The sequence below is a fragment of the Salmo salar genome, chromosome ssa21 (genome assembly GCF_905237065.1).
Source record: "Salmo salar chromosome ssa21, Ssal_v3.1, whole genome shotgun sequence".
NCBI classification, from domain to species: Eukaryota; Metazoa; Chordata; class Actinopteri; order Salmoniformes; family Salmonidae; genus Salmo; species Salmo salar.
Genome location: NC_059462.1, coordinates 12293584 through 12305391, shown reverse-complemented (window position 1 = coordinate 12305391; position 11808 = coordinate 12293584). Strand labels below are relative to the sequence as shown.

General features: G+C 41.5%; 1 protein-coding gene across 2 annotated transcripts in view; it reads left to right on the top strand.

Moving 5' to 3' along the window:
- The first annotated feature begins 1546 nt into the window (after nucleotides 1-1546).
- Nucleotides 1547-11808, top strand: part of LOC100196256 (signal transducer and activator of transcription 1-alpha/beta) — a 37382-nt gene continuing 27120 nt past the window's right edge. For both annotated transcript variants that reach the window (XM_074112239.1, XM_074112241.1), the window contains exon 1: nucleotides 1547-1774. The gene's annotated coding sequence lies outside the window, so the exon portion shown is untranslated. The remainder of the gene's footprint in view (nucleotides 1775-11808) is intronic.

Below are 11808 nucleotides of genomic sequence, written 5' to 3'. Positions count from 1 at the left end.
ATAATGGTCTGGGGCTGTTTTTCATGGTTCGGGTTAGACCCCTTAGTTCCTGTGAAGGAAAATCTTAACGCTACAGCATAGAATGACATTCTAGACGATTCTGTGCTTCCAATTTAGTGGCAACCGTTTGGGGAAGGCCCTTTCTTGTTTCATTATGACAATGCCCCGTGCACAAAGCGAGGTCCATACAATAATTGTTTGGCGAAATCTGTGTGGAAGAACTTGATTGGCTTCCACAGAGCCCTGACCTCAACCCCATCAAACACCTTTGCGGTGAACTGGAACACCAACCTCCGAGCCAGGCCTAATGGAAGCAAGTCCCTGCAGTAATGTTAGAACATCTAGTGGAAAGCTTTCGCAGAAGATTGGAGGCTGTTATAACAGCAAAGGGGGGACCAACTCCATATTAATGCCCATGATTCTGGAATTAGATGTTCGATACACACGGGAAACTGTTGAGCGTGGAAAATCCAGTAGCGCTGCAGTACTTGACACAAACCGGTGTGCCTGGCACCTACTACCATACCCTGTTCAAAGGCACTTCAATATTTTGTCTGGCCCATTCACCCTCTGAGTGGCACACATACACAATCCAAGTCTCAATTTTCTCAAGGATTAAAAATCCTTCTTTAACCTGTCTCCTCCCTCCATCTACACTGATTGAAGTAGATTTAACAAGTGACAGCAATAAGGGATAAATAATAGCTTTCACCTGGTCAGTCTGTCATTGAAAGAGCAGGTGTTCATAATGTTGTGGACACTCAGTGTCTATATTCCAGTCTCTGTTATTGCTGGTTCTGATATTTCTTAATTTCTTTCTTTTTACTTTTAGGATTATGTGTGTATTGTATTTTTTGTTGTTGTTTCTATGCATTATTACTGCACTGTGGAAGCTGGAGAAAAAAAGCTGAATTTTTGTACATTTCATTCTATAGGGTTTTGTCAAGAAGGGACACACATTTTCCTAGCAGGTTCAGGAGAAGGTACACAGCAGGTTAGGTTATTAACGTAGCAGGCAAGGATAATTAGGTTAAGGTTAGATAAAGGGTTAGGGATTAGCGAAAAATAATAATAAAACTATTAATTAATTTACGTCATATATGACAACAGCTGTATCCCATCTAGACATTGCCTTTTTATAGTATGTTTCCTATCAGTGGCTCCTTCTACTTTCGCCTTCTCGGAAACCACGTGGTTTGTACACAGTCATTCCATCATCTCCGGCTACTCCCTCCGACAGAAACCGCAGCGCGTTTGCAAAGAGGAATATGTGACTGTACAGACTCTTGAACTTTGCCGAGCAATTGTAATAAGTGCACTATTGTTCATTTTTAACATGTCATTGGAGTACAGGATGAACTACCCAGCAAATAGCTGTGGAATTACTTCCAACGTTTATGTGTTCAATAATATGTTAGGTTTCTATTTACGCTCTGAATAAGTTGCGTTTTTAATTTGAAGTTTCTGATTTCAGTCTGACGAGGGAGGTTGCCGAATAGAAAGAACAGCGCTAAAACGCATATGTACTTTGATTGGTCCTCTACTACTATGGGCGTCAACCATTGCAAAAGCTTAGCTATGACAGGCTTTATCGCGTATGGGTTGTGCCATTGAACAGCTGTTCATATAAAAGCTGGTATTTTCAGAATTATTATATTGACAATACAAATGTTAATATCATATGTTGTCTGAGCCACCAGGCTGGTGAAGTGGAGGGGACCTTTCCCATTTATCTTGACATCACCTTTTCGTACCGTTTTCAACGTTATTCAAGGTAGGTGCAGGTTACTGAATTTACCTGGTTCTTACAGCAATCATTACCTAGGTAAAACACCCCCCCAAAAAAGCATTGCGCATGCAGGGAATTTTGACCAAAACATAGTTTCAAAGGAAACCAAATCAAGGAAAGAGTGAAACTGAAACAATACTTGCTAATAATAACACTTACATTTTGTTATATTATTGATATGATGATATTTAATGTGTACATTTCATGTATTTATTTTTTGTCACAAAAGAGACAATTTGCAACTTCAATTTCTGCAATTGAAGTTGCAAATTGCTTGGATTTGTTATTATGCTTTTTTTAAATGTATTTTCTTTGTAAATTGTATTGGACTTTATTGTTTTTATTTTACCTTTATTTACCTAGGCACATCAGTTAAGAACAAATTCTTATTTACAATGATGGCCTAGGAACAGTTCAGGGGCAGAACAACAGATTTTTACATTGAAAATAATGTACTTTTTATGCCCTACATTTTTGATGACACCCAGAAGTACTCTTACGTTTTGAATGCTTAACAGGACAGGAAAATGGTCCAATTCACACACTTCAAAATGGTGCCGTCTGCTTTGCTTAATATAATGTATTTGAAATGATTTATACTTTTAGTTTTGATACTTAAGTCTATTTAGAACCACATACTTTTATACTTTTACTCTAGTATTTTACTGGATGACTTCCACTTTTTACTTGAGTAACTTTCTATTAAGGTATCTATACTTTTAGTCAAGTATGACAATTGGGTACTTTTTCCACCATTGATTATTCCTCAATAAAGTAGCTATCAGCAAAGTTAGTCTGCCCTAGCTTCAGGGAGAAGCTGGTTCCGCCATTGGGTTGCCAGCCCAGAGAAGAGTTTGGACTTGGCTGTAGGTGTGGGAGAACCAAGAGACCAGAATACTCAGGTTTTATGGTCACATACACTAGATGGGTTCAGTGGAACGTGTTGTTTTTACAGAGTCAGCCATAGTAGCACGGCGCTCCTGGAGCAAATTATAGCACATCGCCAGATTTTTCACATTGTTGGCTCAGGTTTTCAAACCAGCAACCTTTTGATTAGTGGCCCAATGCTATAATCTCTAGGCTACCTGCCACCCTAGCATTGGAGTGTAGGGTTTGAGCAGACCCTGAAGGTTGCTCTGAGGCTGCTCTGGAGGCAAGTACAATAGTTTTGTAGTGGATGCGGCTTCGACTGGGAAGCCAGTGGAGTGTGCGGAAGAGCGGGTGAATTTGGTGACATGGGAGAATTTGGGAAGGCTGAACACCAGGAAAGCTGCAGCGTTCTGGATAAATTGCAGGGGTTTGATGGCACAAGCAGGGAGCCCAGCCAACAGTGAGTTGCAGTAGTCCAATCAGTCAGTATGTGACAATGGTTGTAAATCCTTAATTTGGAACAGGTAACTCTAATAGATTTTCTCATAATAGGAGACACAGTACACTCAACGGTTCAATGCATAATCTAATGTACTAATAAAAACAGTCCTGTTCATCAGTGCAGGAAACGCTGCAGTATGTCCTCTGTGTTTTTTTTGTAAAGACATATTTTTCTGTGTTGACAGGAGTTTCTGTCCATGACTGGCTGAATTTTACTAAGCCTGTTGATTCAGCTCCGCTGTCCGTGACTAAAGTTAGACTAAATAATTGACTGGCAGCCTCTTCTGGTAGACTGGAATTCAAGTGAAGTGCATAGACATTTTCTGTGAATGTGATTTGCAGCAGCGTGACATGGAGGGAGTTCACCATGAAATTTAATCCACGAGGTAAAGTAGGTTGTATCTCAGACATTCAACAGACATTTGTGGTTAGCCTATTTAAATGTTGACAACAGTTTCCATTCCTCTCTGATTACTACAAAGGATATTTCAGGAGGTAATGTTTTAGTTAGGGACTGGGGTGAAAGGGTCCTTGAGTGTCTAAGGGATGTGTTTTTTTTTTTTTACCTTTTTAATTGCAATAACTGTTTTAATAATTCTTACAGAAACCTCAAATAAAAGTCAAATTAGTAAAAAAAAGTCGGGTCTACTTTTACAACCTTTGATTTGCATAAAAATAAGTGTTTTGATATAAATAATCAAATCATATAAATGCATTTAAATCTGTTATCCTTAATGAATGTTTCATGGATTTTCATATCAAAACAGGTGCTAATTATTCTAAAAAGGTCTGGCCTACTTTTACAACCTTTGACTTGCATAAAAAGTCAAGTGTTGATTTGATAGAAATAATAAAATCATAGAAAATTGAATTTAAATTTCTTATCCACTATAACGTTTTCATGGATTGTCATAGAAACATAAAACTAAATCCAAATTATTCAAACCAAACCCTCAATGGAACTGACGCAAGCCATCACCGCCATACAAGTTTCGGCTGTACAAGTGTGACCGACCGCCTTGATTCGGTCTTATGTATCAATTTGAAATTGTGTTTTTTACATTGGATTAAAGCAGAGACACAGGACTACAAAATAGTATAGCATACACTGAATTTTAGGAACAATGGGAAAGTAATTCTGCTTTGAAAGTTGATAAACTTGTGACCTCACTTTTGAGGAAATGGCCTTTGAATGTTTTAGTACCTGCTGGAGAGCTCTTCTTTGTCTTCACTTTGTCTTCACCCATTCAGCATTGTTCACACCCTCTTAAGCTTTGCTCCATCAATCTCTTTAAGTGTTGATCTGAGCGTTCTGTCCTAACAACAGCAGTCAAGCACCCAAGCGAACTGGCTAAAAGTTGTTGCAGTGACATTCTATTAAAATGGACACTTGCATAGTGGAGTGTTTTGTTAAGACATGTAGCTAGCTAGCTAAACAATGAACCATAATCACAACTCATGTGCATGAATCTGCAGGTAGCTAAACAACCGGGTTCAATGTTAGCTAGCTAACATTAAGCTATAACAAGCAAAGCATTGTGTCCCACCACCCGCCAAACCCTCTTTTTAAGCTACTGCTACTCTCTGTTCATCATATATGCATAGTCACTTTAACCATACCTCAATAAGCCTGACTAACCGGTGCCTGTATATAGCCTTGCTACTCTTATTTTCAAATGTATTTTTACTGTTGTTTTATTTCTTTACTTACCTACACACACACACACACACACACACACACACACCTTTTTTTCGCACTATTGGTTAGAGCCTGTAAGTAAGCATTTCACTGTAAGGTCTACACCTGTTGTATTCGGCGCATGTGACAAATAAACTTTGATTTGATTTGAAAACAAATGGCTCTGAGATACGGCTAATAAGATCATACAAGTAACGTTAGCTAGCGAGCCAGCCAGCTAACATTAGCTAGCTAACAGTACACTTTAACTTCAAATGAAAACAACTTTGTCAAAATTAGAAACGTAATAACTGAAAATGTAGCTAGCTACACTATCTTACCCGTATACATCATGGTTGGACTCTTCTCCCTGTCACGGATGCCATGGTTGCCCTTAGCTTGAAGATTTAATCCAGAGACAGGTGTTTTCGCCATACTCTAATTCCACTGATTTCAGAACTTGGTCCTCCAGAAAGTTGAGAGCAACACTTATGCAGTTCTACTAAGCAATATTTTTTTAAAGCCACGTTAGACAGGATTACCTACACATACTAAGCAACTCAAATAGACAGAAGCGTGCTATATGGCAGACCAATCCGAACTCATCTCTCAACATGTCCAGCCCACTCATTATCTCAGCTAATCATGGCTAGCATGAAGGTTGCTGACTTTTTCTGTGGCTAAACCAACTAGGCTCGTAATTTAACAATTGTATTCGTATTTACAGATGGCATACAAGTGTGTTATTAAGGTTATTCCTTCTAGGAAAAGTTGCAAAGAAAAAGCCATATCTCAGACTGGCCAATAAAAATAAAAGATGACGATGGGCAAAAGAACAGACACTGGACAGAGGAACTCTGCCTAGAAGGCCAGGATCCCGGAGTCGCCTCTTCACTGTTGAAGTTGAGACTGGTGTTTTGCGGGTACTATTTAATGAAGCTGTCAGGTGAGGACTTGTGAGGTGTCTGTTTCTCAAACTAGACACTCTAATGTACTTGTCTTCTTGCTCAGTTGTGCCCCGGGGCCTCCCACTGCTCTTTCTATTCTGGTTAGAGCCAGTTTGCTCTGTTCTGTGAAGGGAGTAGTACACAGCGTTGTACGAGATCTTCAGTTTCTTGGCAATTTCTCGCATGGAATGTCCTTAATTTCTCAGAACAAGAATAGACTGATGAGTTTCAGAAGAAAGTTATTTGTTTCTGGACATTTTGAGCCTGTAATCGAACTCACAAATGCTGATGCTCCAGATGCTAAACTAGTCTAAAGAAGGCCAGTTTATTGCTTCTTTAATCAACACAATAGATTTCAGCTGTGCTAAAGTAATTTCAAAATGGTTTTCTAATGATCAATTAGCCTTTTAAAATGATAAACTTGCATTAGCTAACACAATGTGCCATTGGAACACAGGAGTGATGGTTGCTGAAAATGGGCCTCTGTACGCCAATTGTAGATATTCCATAAAATGACACGTTTCCAGCTACAATAGTCATTTACAACATTAGCAATGTCTACATTGTATTTCTGATCAATATGATGTTATTTGAATGGACAAAAAATGTGCTTTTCTTTAAAAGACATTTCTAAGCAACCCCAAAATTTAGAACGGTTATGTGTGTGTGTGTATGTGTATATATACACACACACACACACACACACACACACACACACACACACACACACACACACACACATATATATATACTACTTAATGAAGTCGGAAGTTTACATACACTTAGGTTGGAGTCATTAAAACTTGTTTTTCAACTACTCCTCAAATTTCTTGTTAACAAACTATAGATTTGGCAAGTCGGTTAGGACATTATTTGTGCATGACACAAGTAATTTTTCCAACAATTGTTTACAGACAGATTATTTCACTGTATCACAATTCCTGTGGGTCAGAAGTTTACATGCACTAAGTTGACTGTGCCTTTAAACAGCTTAGAAAATTCCAGAAAATGATGTCATGGCTTTAAAAGCTTCTGATAGGCTAATTGACATCATTTGAGCCAATTGGAGGTGTACTTGTGGATGTATTTCAAGGCCTACCTTAAAACTCTTTGCTTGACATCATGGGAAAATCAAAAGAATCAGCCAAGACCTCCACAATTGTAGACCTCCACAGGTCTGGTTCATCCTTGGGAGCAATTTCCAAACGCTTGAAGGTACCACGTTCATCTGTACAAACAAGCCGTCACGCAGCCGTCACACTACTCAGGAAGGAGACGCATTCTGTCTCCTAGAGATGAACGTACTTTGGTGCGAAAAGTGAAAATCAATCCAAGAACAACAGCAAAGTACCTTGTGAAGATGCTGGAGGAAACAGGTACGAAAGTATCTATATCCACAGTAAAACAAGTCCTATATCGACATAACCTGAAAGGCCGCTCAGCAAGGAAGAAGCTACTGCTCCAAAACCACCATAAAAAAGCCAGACTATGGTTTGCAACTGCACATGGGGACAAAGATCATACTTTCTGGAGAAATGTCCTCTGGTCTGATGAAACAAAAATAGAACTGTTTGGCCATAATGACCAACATTATGTTTGGAGGAAAAAGGGGGAGGCTTGCAAGCTGAAGTTGTGGCAAAATGGCTTAAGGACAACAAAGTCAAGGTATTGGAGTGGCAATCACAAAGCCCTGACCTCATTCCTATAGACATTTTGTGGGCAGAACTGAAAAGGCGTGTGCCATGAAGGAGGCCTACAAACCTGACTCAGTTACACCAGCTCTGTCAGGAGGAATGGGCCAAAGTTCACCCAACTTATTGTGGGAAGCTTGTGGAAGGCTACCCAAAACGTTTGACCCAAGTTAAACAATTTAAAGGCAATGCTACCAAATACTAATTGAGTGTATGTAAACTTTTGACACACTTGGAATGTGATGAAAGAAATAAAAGCTGAAATAAATAATTCTCTACTATTTTTCTGACATTTAACATTCTTAAAATAAAGTGGTGATCCTAACTGACCTAAGACAGGGAATTTTTACTAGGATTAAATGTCAGGAATTGTGAAAACTGAGTTTAAATATAGTTGGTTAAGGTGTATGTATACTTCCGACTTCATCTGTATAAATATTATTTAAGATCCTGGTTTGAATAGGTAGGGTTTCAGATGTTTTTGGAAGATGGGCAGGGACTCTGCTGTCTATGATTCAGGGGGAAGCTGGTTCCGCTATTAGGGTGCCAGGACAGAGAAATGCTTGGCCTGGGCTGAGCGGGGTGGGGTGTAGCCTGAAGGTAGGGAGGGGCAGTTCCTCTTGGATGTGAGCTTCAACTGGAAGCTAGTGGAGTGTGCGGAGGAGCGGGGTGACATGACAGAACTTGGGAAGGTTGAGAACCAGGTGGGCTGCTGCATTCTGGATATGTTGCAGCAGTTTGATTGCACAAGTGGGGAGCCCAGCTAACAGCGAGTTGCAGTAGTCCAGACGGGACAGGACAAGTGCCTGGATTAGGACCTGCGCTGCTTCCTGTGTGAGGTAGGGTCGTACTCTATGGATGTTGTAGAGCATGAACCTGCAGGAGCGGGTCAGTGCTTTGATGTTTGCAGAGACCAACAGGGTGTTGTCCAGGGTCACGCTAAGGTTCTTTGCACTCTGGAAGGGTGACACTGCGGAGTTGTCAACTGTGATGGAGAGTGTTTTTTGAGCAGGTAGGCCTTCCCGGGAAGAAGAGCAGTTCTGTCTTGTCGAGGTTGAGCTTGAAGTGGTGGGCCGACATCCAAGTTGAGATATTTGCCAGGCTCGCAGAGATGTGTGTCATCACCTGGGTGTCAGAAGGGGGGAAGGAGAAAAGTAGTTGAATGTCATCCACAAAGCAATGATTGGAGAGACCATTTGAGGATATGATGGAGCCGAGTGACTTGTTGTATAGAGAGAAGAGGAGCGGGCCTAGAACCAAGTCATGGGGCCACCAGTAGTAAGAGTATGTGGGGCAGACACAGATCCTCTCCACGTCACTTGGTAGGAGCGGCCTGCCAGGTATGATGCAATCCAATAGGGCATAGCCTGAGAGGCCCAGCCTTGAGAAGGTGGAGAGGAGAATCTGATGGTTCACTGTGTCAAAGGCAACGGATAGAGGATGAGAACAAAGGAGAGAGGCGTAGGGTAGTTCTGTGTGAGTGAGACCAGTGGACTCAATAGGCTGAGTGAATGAGTAGTGGATGTCGTCAACCTTTTTTCAAAGTGGTTTACAAAGTCGTCCGCAGAGAGGGAGGTGGAGGATTAAGCAGGGGGGAGAAGGTGTAAAATAGTTTCCTAGGGTAAGAAAGTGGCTTTAGCAAAGGATACAGAGAAAGAGAAGGTATAGAGGAGGGAGTGAAAGGATGATAGGTCCTTCAGAAGTTTAGTTTTCCTCCCTTTTCGCTCAGCTGCCCGCAGCCCTGTTTTGTAAGCTCGCAATGAGTTACTCGGCCACGGAGTAGGAGGGGAGGGCCGAGCCGGCCGGGAGGAAAGGGGACAGTGCGAGTCATAGGAAGCGTAAAGGGAGGAAAGTAGAGTCAAAGAGGCAGAATCAGGAGACAGAAGGATTTAGCAGAAGGAAGAGATGATAGGATAGGAGAGGAGAGAGTAGTGGGAGAGAGAGAGCAAAGATTGTAAAGGCGCATGACCATCTGAGTAGGGGCTGAGTGATTAGGGTTGGAGGAAAGGGAGACAGAAAAGGAAACAAAGTAATGATCAAGAGACCTGTAGGGGGGTTGCAGTGAGATTAGTAGGCGAGCAGCCTCAAATAAAGGTGAGGTAAAGCATATTGCCTGCCTTGTGAGTTGGAAGATATTGGGAAAGGGTGAGGTCAAAAGAGGCAAGGAGGGGAAAGAGAGAGTTGGAAGAAATGAATCAAAGGCAGATGTCGGGAGGTTGAAGTCGCCAAGTACGAAGAGTGGTGAGCCATCGTCAGGAAATTAGTTTATCAAGGTGTCAAGCTTATTGAGGAACTCTCCAAGGGCACCTGGTGGGCGATAGATGACAATAATGTTACGTTTGAGGGGACAAGTTACAGTGATAGCATGGAATTCAAATGAGGAGATGGACAGGTGAGAGAGGGAGAAAAGAGAAAATCTCCATGCTGTCAAATGAGTAGACCTGTGCCACCACCGCAACAACCAGATGCTCTTGGACTATGAGAGAAAACATAGTGAGTTGAAGAAAGACCAGCTGGAGTAGCAGTGTTCTCTGGGGTGATCCATGTCTCCATCAGGGCCAAAAAGTCAAGGGACTGAAGGGAAGCATAGGCTGAGGTGAACTCAGCGTTCTTGACCACAGATTGGCAGTTCCAAATGCTGCCAGAGACCCGGAATTCCACATGGGTTGTGCGCGCAGAGTACATAAATTAAAGGGTAGCAGCCAAGGGGCGGGCAGTGTTCAGTGAGAGGTGAGAACAGGTATAGAAAATATACACAAATTTGACAAAACTATAAAAGAGCAAAACTAGATCATCTCTAAATAACTAGGTAAGATACTCAAGTGAGAGAGTGGTGTGGAGCCCTTTCTCAAATAACTTCCCATAACAACTCGGCAGAACCGTCTTTGTTTCGGTGGCGGTCTAAGTTTGCAACAAAACCGCCATTGACACAACCGCCGTTTACAGCTGCCACTGAGAAACCAGGGGAGACTGAAGAACTAATAATAATTGCTAATTGCCTAGCAGAGGTGGAGAGCACACCTCTCTGTACTAATTGCGTTAAAAGATTGGGGTGCCTTGTGAGGATCAGGCGACGAGTGGCTAATCTGCCTTTGCCTTCCGTCCTGCTAGCTAACGTTCAAATGCTGGAAAATAAATGGGACGAACTGAAAGCATAAAAACTGTAATATCATGGCTGAACGACGACATTAAGAACATACAGCTGGTGGGTTATACACTCTATCGGCAGGATAGAACACAGCCTCTGGTAAGACACAGGGCGGGGGTCTATGCATATATGTAAACAACAGCTGATGCACAATATCTAAGGAAGTCTCGAGGCTTTGCTCGCCTGAGGAAGAGTATCCCATGATAAGCTATAGACCACACTATCTACCTAGAGAGTTTTCATCTGTATTTTTCATAGCTGTCTACATGCCACCACAGACCGATGCTGGCACTAAAACCACACAGAAATGAGCTGTATACCGCCATAAGCAAACAGGAAAATGCTCATCCAGAGGCGGCGCTCCTAGTGGGGGGGGACTTTAATGCAGGGAAACTTAAATCAGTTTGACCCAATTTCTATCAGCATGTTAAATGTGCAACCAGAGTGAAAAATATTCTAGATCACCTTTACTCCACACACGGAGACATATAAAAAGCTCTCCCTCGCCCTCCATTTGGCAAATCTGACCATAATTCGATCCTGATTCCTGCTTACAAGCAAAAATTAAAGCAGGAAGCACCAGTGACTATCTATAAAAAAGTGGTCAGATGAAGCAGATGCTAAACTACAGGACTGTTTTGCTAGCACAGACTGGAATACAGTGCCTTGCTAAAGTATTCGGCCCCCTTGAACTTTTCGACCTTTTGCCACATTTCAGGTTTCAAACATAAAGATATAAAACTGTAATTTTTTGTGAAGAATACAACAAGTGGTCACAATTATGAAGTGGAACAAAATTGATTGGATATTTCAAACTTTTTTAACAAATAAAAAACTGAAAAATTGTCCGTGCAAAATTATTCAGCCCCTTTACTTTCAGTGCAGCAAACTCTCTCCAGAAGTTCAGTGAGGATCTCTGAATGATCCAATGTTGACCTAAATGACTAATGATGATAAATAGAATCCACCTGTGTGTAATCAAGTCCGTATAAATGCACCTGCTCTGTGATAGTCTCAGAGGTCCGTTTAAAGCGCAGAGAGCATCATGAAGAACAAGGAACACACCAGGCAGGTCCGAGATACTGTTGTGGAGAAGTTTAAAGCCGGATTTGGACATCCCAAGGAGCACTGTGCAAGCGATAATATTGAAATGGAAGGAGTATCAGACCACTGCAAATCTACGA